Consider the following 7,813-nt stretch of genomic DNA (forward strand, 5'->3'; position numbering starts at 1 on the left):
ACACGTTCTCACTCCCAAGTCGTAACATGTGGACGCTTGGTCAGGAACCCTTGGCGTAACATTTCAACGTAATGGGCACCCCTCGAAGTAATATTTTAACGTGCAGGGAACTCCTATAGACTTTAATGGAGCCCCGTCCTCGTAAAATATAGACGACAGGGGACCATGACGTTTCAGATCTCGGGGATGACTGGCCCACAATAGGAATAAAAAATAGCATAATAAATGATATGTATATAACATTTAAACACATAGAGAGTGGCAAAATAACAGCTCCTCCATTTTTAACAGCCGTTTTTTAGTTTAACGTTGCTCTATAAATAAGGTTTTCGCCAGAAGTTTTGGCGGATATTGCGTCAAACTGACGAGCTATAGGCATTATACACTGTCGATAGTCGATTAATTAATTTATTTTTGTCTTTGCATAGCTTCATTTAAATCTGGTTTAAATGTTTAAATGTTTAAGAAACGCATTTGCCATTATTTCTACGCTGGCATATTTAGTGTTTTCCTATGTGGATAGCGGTGCCGCCCAACTAGACGGAGCGGCATCCTTGGCGTCGCGCACCGCTCGGAATAGCCGCCGAGCGCGGCGCTTTCAGCTTTGACTTCATTGCCGCTGACCTATCAAGGCGCGACCAATGGCTGAGCCAAGAAGCAATGATGACGTCCCTGCGCTGGTCGTGCATCTATGCACTGCGCGCCACTCGACGCACAGATCTGCACGCGTTTTCAACTTGGTAAGTAAAATACAGAAGTACAATTATCCCCACCGCTACCTAGTTAGCTCAATAAGTTGTAGTTCAAACCCTTCAACGTGCAGGCTAGCAGTCTAATGGGACGATGAATGATGTAAAGCGTTAATAAAAATACTAGCTAGCTCCAACAAGTGAAACCTACAGTAACGTTAGCGGTAAGGTAACGTTAGCTGCTGTTAGCAAATCAAGTGTTTCTTTATGCCTAGCTTATTGCCACATATAACCTCATAACGGGTACAATCATGGTCTCACCTAGCACCTAAGCACTAACTTTGAAAAGCCATCCCTAACTTTGATTGAAAATACTCTAACAGCAGATTAACTGTTTTGACTTTACTATTGTGCTATTCCTGAATTGTCTACAGTAAAATGAACTTGATAAAGCCTGATAAGTTTTCCTACTGCTATTGTCTCTCTTATTCCATCTCAACATGTGCTTAATGTAATTAGCCATAACAGTAGATTTACTAAAATATTGGCCAGATGTGTTGGTGAAGTAGTGGCAGAGAAACAGTAAATATGTTGTTTAGACAGTTACAAAATGCAGTTTGTCTAATATTTGTCAGTAAGTTTATAATCACACAGTGTAATAAATCAGTTACTAGTTCATAGTAAGTTTTTACTATGCCTAATTAAGATAATTTTCTCTAAGTTGGCATGGTGGCTTACGGAATTATTTAATTACTTTTTTATAAAGGATAATAATTACAATTCCAGCCACAGATAAATGACATTTTGTTTAAATTAGGCTTTTTGCAATTGCTCAATTGTATCTTATTTGTGTTTCAAATCAACTTTATTCTTTCTGTACTGAAAGGATTTAAATTAGAGGTTTTTCTGAGTAAATGAATAGAGCTGATGTTACTTAATGCTGCCGTGTACTTTTCTGGTTCAGTAAAACCATGAGCTGTTGTTAACAATTAATGCCTTATTTTAATATCACAGTAAAAATAATCCTTATATATTTTATTCTCATTTGCAGAAATGACAAAACCCAAAATGAAACCGTGCCCTTCCTGCCAGGCTCCAAACAGGCTCAACAGAAAAACCTGTTTTGCCTGCCTTTTCTGCTTCCCATATAAGCAGAAGCAAAAAAACAACAGGCAAAAGTAAAAAATACCAACTGGGCCTCATCAATTAAAAAAAACAAAAATAATGGCAAGATCTTAGATGCTGCCCAGTTGTCGGTAAGTTTTCATAGTTCTCAAATTGTAAGACGTTGGCTTCCAGATAATTATATAATTGTCACAGTCGCCAGATGGGCAGGAAAATATAGGTGGGTTATAGGGGTGTATGATATGCCTACAAAATGTTTATTGATTTACCTTTATAGTGTTAGTTGTTGCAATTAATTTTCACTGAAATATATATATATATTTGATGATTTTTGTTGGGGTCTGTACTAGAGTTGGGCGGTAATACAGTATCCCGTGGGGTCTTAAAAATTGTGATGGTATCAGTTTCAATACTGTCATTAAAAAATGCAATGCACTTATATAGGAGACAAGGATTAAATATTAAATATAATTTATTTAATGCCTAAAAATGCTTATGTGTGATTGTTATCATGTGACAGTGCAGAGGAGAGAGAGGGGGGGAAAGATAGCAAGTGACCTGGTCTGGAAGAAGAACAGGACTTCTGTAGTCTGGCAGCATTTGGGATGCCGCCCTAATGAGAAGGGAGAGGTATTTCAGTATCAGTGTTTGGTTTTCACTTTCTGAATGGTGGAGGCACAAGCCAACAGTTTGGTGATGCCGTCTGACCCTCACGTCTTAATTTTAGTTAGTCACACTAATACTGTATACCACGGTAAAATAGGGAGGAGGTTTGACATTATCAAAATTTGGATACCACCCAACTCTAGTCTGTACTAAACAAATATAATTATATTATATAAATATATAAATATAATAATATTTGCCAACTTGTTTTCCTAGGCTTCAGTGTAACATGGTATTGCATAATTTCATATGGATATAACATTTTAACTTTAACAAAAAATTGCAGCTCCTAGGATTTGGATATGGCATCTGACCATATTGTAATTAAAATGATGTTTCAGTTAGTTGGGCAACCCTAGGGGGAGATTAAGGCCTGAACACCCAACTGCACAAGGGTCAGCAAATCAGAATGTCTGTTCTGAGTAGCTGTGTATGTCTGTGTGCATGCAGTCAGTGCATAATTGCAAAAGATTTCCTTTGATAAATGAAGATGAACAAAATGATAAACATCCACATTCACATAGACTACATTTACTTGTCAAAAGAAAAAGTGCCGGCATCAGGGCTGCTACGAACCACGATTCTTCAAAGATATTACAGCTCTAGAGATGGTGCTGTTTATTGTGACTAGAACATAAAGTCTGTACCACCATCTCCTGTGATGCTAACCAGAGGATACATATGCCTTTGTTTTTCTTGCAGGTTTTAAAATTGACAGCTCTTGGATACAAGCCAATCCTTTTTCTTGGTCATCAAGACCGCAAGAGCCAGCTAAGTGGTGACATTATACATTTTCTTGAGCCAACAGGGGTTGCTCAAGACATCATAGGAAAGATGAGCAAGCTCTATGAACATCTGCTGAGAAGTAAGTTGTCCTTTGTTTAAGATTAGAAAAAATGGTGCTATGACAAGACAAAGTATACTTTTTCCCCCATAGACATGTGACATTCAACCATATACTATTACTAATATCAACATACATTAACGTGCCTTAGTAAAAACTTTAAGACAGCATATTGCAGCACCACAGTGCCTCACCTTATAGAATGCAAGCATCATGTACTAGGCTAAGTCCTTACTGTACTGGCCAAGGTTAGTTAATCTTGGGGAAAATCTGAATGAGAATACTATTGAGTATGATATTAATTGGTAACCCTTGAACAACCTAAATACGTTAAGATATGCTGCTACATAAGCTGCTAAAAAAACTTTAAGTATTTTATATGTATTTTGTGTTTACTAATATTCTACCCAGTTTAATTAATATTTAACATTTAACAATTGCAGAATTATTTGCTCCTGAAGATGTTGCAGGCTCCGCAACTGCACCCATCCCAGTTGTTCCAGAGGAGAAGTCAGCAGCACCAGATGCAGATGGAGAATATGTTCTACATCTGGTGCCCGTGTCACCTTCTCACCCTTCTCAGCCTCCTGCTCTCTCTTCTGCCTCCTCTCAGCCTCCTGCTCTCTCTTCAGCCTCCTTTCAGCCTCCTGCTCTCTCTTCAGCCTCCTTTCAGCCTCCTGCTCTCTCTTCAGCCTCCTTTCAGCCTCCTGCTCTCTCTTCTCTGCCTCCTCTCAGCCTCCTGCTCTCTCTTCTGCCTCCTTTCAGCCTCCTGCTCTCTCTTCTGCCTCCTTTCAGCCTCCTGCTCTCTCTTCTGCCTCCTTTCAGCCTCCTGCTCTCTCTTCTGCCTCCTCTCAGCCTCCTGCTCTCTCTCTGCCTCCTTTCAGCCTCCTGCTCTCTCTTCTGCCTCATCTCAGCCTCCTCCACACACATCGGTCTATGATTCATCTCCCTTTATGCAGCCAGGAGCAGGTGTCACAAGACGACAACAAGCTATTAAACTTAAAATGAAAGGTATTAGCTATAGTAAATAAATTGATATAAAGCTGTCAATGTGCAAAAAGATGAGGTGACCAGAGTCTTACTTGTTATCAGAGGTTAAAGTGGGATTTGGCAAGTGGGGGAACCTTAACATCAAGTGCAGTTTGGAAAAAACATTTGTATTGATTAGTAACTTAAAACATAATTTGATATGTCAATGTAAGCTTGCTACACTTTTGCTATAGTTTTGCTAAATGGGTAGGATCACTGACCTAAAACTAATCAAGTCTAATACAAACCTCATATATTGCTTTGTTTTATTTGTCATTTTTCAGAATGCAGAAAACACCGTCTACAAAAGATATTCCCTTATGAATGCATCGTTGATAGAAGACTTGTTAATGTAAGTACTTTCCCCATTGTTACTTCTGCTCTTTATGCCTTGGTGCAGTCAATAACAACATCAGGAGAAATCTTGCCTCTACCTGCATCCATCTGCATATAAAGGAAGCCACAATATCACAAACACAGCCGCTGATGATATTTGGAGCCAGAGCCTGCGCAGATCAGGGTTGAGCTTTAGGACCAAGGTCTTGCATATATACCTGACCAACTCAATCACTAGCAGACCTCATCTGTTATAAGGTGAAACACCCTTTCTGTAGCATTCAAAATTACAGAAACCATCTTTGAGAGAAAATGTATGACTTTGATGTCTTTTATGTGTACTTTGATGTTTGGCCCATGTTCCATCTGCTAACATGAGCTATTTTCATATGAACTCAATGTCCTGGAAATCCAGTACAAACATGGCCCAGAGTTTTACTTGCACGCGTGTAGCACACAACAGGACATTGTACAGGACACATACATTTCACCCAGTTAATGTCCAGACATTGTAATGTGGGAATGCAGCTATGAAGGGAGTGTGATTTATGAACTATGGACATTTAGTGCTATGTGTTACACACTTCCACCAGAAATGTAATTCTTTACCATATGGACCCCGACTGATAGTGTTTCAGTATACTCGAAAACAAAGATGTATACTGTAGCGCATACTTCAATACATTTCAGGAAAATGATTAATAATTTGACATATTGAATTATGCTATAGAAGACAACTGTGCTTTTTCAGAAATGTCCTTAAAAAGTTATTACAACCATTACTTCCTTCTTAACTAATTCTAACTTTTGTCTGTCATTTGTTTTAGGGAAAAGAAGAAGTCAAAATAAAGTGGACACCTTGCTCAACATGGTAGGTCCTTTAAACTAGTGTCTTGGACTGGAAACATGTTTATATAGTGACAATACTGTAGTTACAACATCATTATGAATTTGTACATTTGTTAAAGCATGTTCTCAGAAAGACTTTTGTTGTTTATATTGTGGAATTCTGTAAATGTAGCATGAAATTAAGACAGAGGACATGTTCCACGTCACAGCTGAGGTTATTCTTTTAACTTTTATTTTGTGTTTTGTCTTTAATTTACGGACAGTGGCAAAGTGTGGGACGACACCTGGGAGCCAGCCAAAGACTATTCATAGAAGAAGCAGTGTTCCTTGTCCTGTGGAAGCTCCAACTTTGTATAATATCAATCTTGTTTTAAGGAACAGTTTTTATGTGACCTTGACTCAGAACGCATCAATAAAACCATTCAACACTGTTGTAAAACATTGCAAACTGAATTGCATCAAACATAATAATAACTAACGATAAAATCAATAGCTCATTTAAACAAAGCGCACAGGAAATGAAAGAGTACATGTGCTTTGGTTTTGATTATGGTCACTAGACAATTCCTGCATTGACCAGGTAAGTAGATGTAGGTAGAGAATACTAGGCCTTGTCCTGAGAGGAATCTAGCGCACAATATATAAATGCATCACATGCAGAGCAGGGTCAGTGCACAGCAGGTTGGCAGGAATGAACATCTGTAGGGATAGGGCCTTTGGATCAGATGGTAAGACCAGTTCATCCTGCAACTCAGTATCACAGCAGTTCTTGAAATGCACACTTAATTAAATATATTGTTTTGTGTACAGAGGCCTGTTTATCTGTTTTTTTTCTTAATATCTGCACGTTTTTTAAACTAATGTATTTCAAGATGAAGCATCTTTTGTGGCAACAGCACGGTTCTTTCTGCCAGTCAGGCTGCAGCAGAGAAGCTGTATACAAATTTGCAATTATTAGTATTTTAGCCCAATAACCAATGTTTCAATCAACATTTATTCACAGGTGCTATTGCCATGGAAGCTGGATTGCTTTGTTGTTAATTGCTATTTTTAAAACGCTACATCTATCAACATTTATTTCGATGTTGTCATGGTATGCATTTCTTAATTTTAATAATAACAATTCAGTCTTATCACCGGTGAAATTATAACGGTATGCTGTAAGACAGAAGCGGAGCAGGGCGCATTAAAAGCCGACATCCCGAATATCAGAGAATTGGACAGCTATCAGCAGGTCTTTAACGCTAGTATGGCTTCAATGTTCACATATTTAATCAGAGGTTTTGTCACTAGCAACAACACGTTTCTCAGTTTTGTTGCAGTAAGTTATGAACCGTAATATATATTTTTTTTAACAATTAGGTAAGTACTTCGGAAGGGACATAGTACGTACCGCTTGATGACTAGAAAATATACTAATACATAATATTCAAAATATTGATGTTTTTGGCTAACGTTGCATTTGAGGATTCGAACAATAAAGATAATAAAATACAGTTTAATGTATTTGTCTCATGCATTGTTTGCTCGGCCGGCCTGCCGGCGGGAATCTGAAATGGAATGAAGCCCATTCACGGCAGACAGCAGAAACACAGGAGCCGAACGAGTCCAGCCACCCAGCCCTAAAGAACTACAAGTACATTGGCTTTATAACATGTTGTAGGGCTATAGTGGGAGTTGTAGTTTTTTAAACATATTGGTATATTTCTCATAAGTAGAAGTTGGCATTGTAGAATTTTGGATGCTATAACAACTGGTCCTATGTGTGTAGCCCTACTATAACAGCTGGTCCTATGTGTGTAGCCCCTACTATAACAGCTGGTCCTATGTGTGTAGCCCCTACTATAACAGCTGGTCCTATGTGTGTAGCCCCTACTATAACAGCTGGTCCTATGTGTGTAGCCCCTACTATAACAGCTGGTCCTATGTGTGTAGCCCCTACTATAACAGCTGGTCCTATGTGTGTAGCCCCTACTATAACAGCTGGTCCTATGTGTGTAGCCCCTACTATAACAGCTGGTCCTGTGTGTAGCCCCTACTATAACAGCTGGTCCTGTGTGTGTAGCCCCTACTATAACAGCTGGTCCTGTGTGTGTAGCCCCTACTATAACAGCTGGTCCTGTGTGTGTAGCCCCTACTATAACAGCTGGTCCTATGTGTGTAGCCCCTACTATAACAGCTGGTCCTATGTGTGTAGCCCCTACTATAACAGCTGGTCCTGTGTGTGTAGCTCCTTCCATAACAGCTGGTCCTGTGTGTGTGTGTAGTCCCTTCT

The 7,813-nt window shown here is 39.1% G+C and overlaps 1 long non-coding RNA gene across 1 annotated transcript; it reads left to right on the forward strand.

The window, feature by feature from the left end:
• Nucleotides 1–4,205: 4,205 nt before the first annotated feature.
• On the forward strand, nt 4,206–5,864 carry LOC116681762 (uncharacterized). Its single transcript, XR_004330086.1, has 3 exons — nt 4,206–4,335; nt 4,638–4,705; nt 5,802–5,864. It is a non-coding gene; the product is annotated as an uncharacterized LOC116681762 (long non-coding RNA).
• The last annotated feature ends 1,949 nt before the right edge of the window (nt 5,865–7,813 follow it).

The sequence above is a fragment of the Etheostoma spectabile genome, unplaced genomic scaffold (assembly GCF_008692095.1).
Source record: "Etheostoma spectabile isolate EspeVRDwgs_2016 unplaced genomic scaffold, UIUC_Espe_1.0 scaffold00018727, whole genome shotgun sequence".
In the NCBI taxonomy this organism is placed as follows: domain Eukaryota; kingdom Metazoa; phylum Chordata; class Actinopteri; order Perciformes; family Percidae; genus Etheostoma; species Etheostoma spectabile.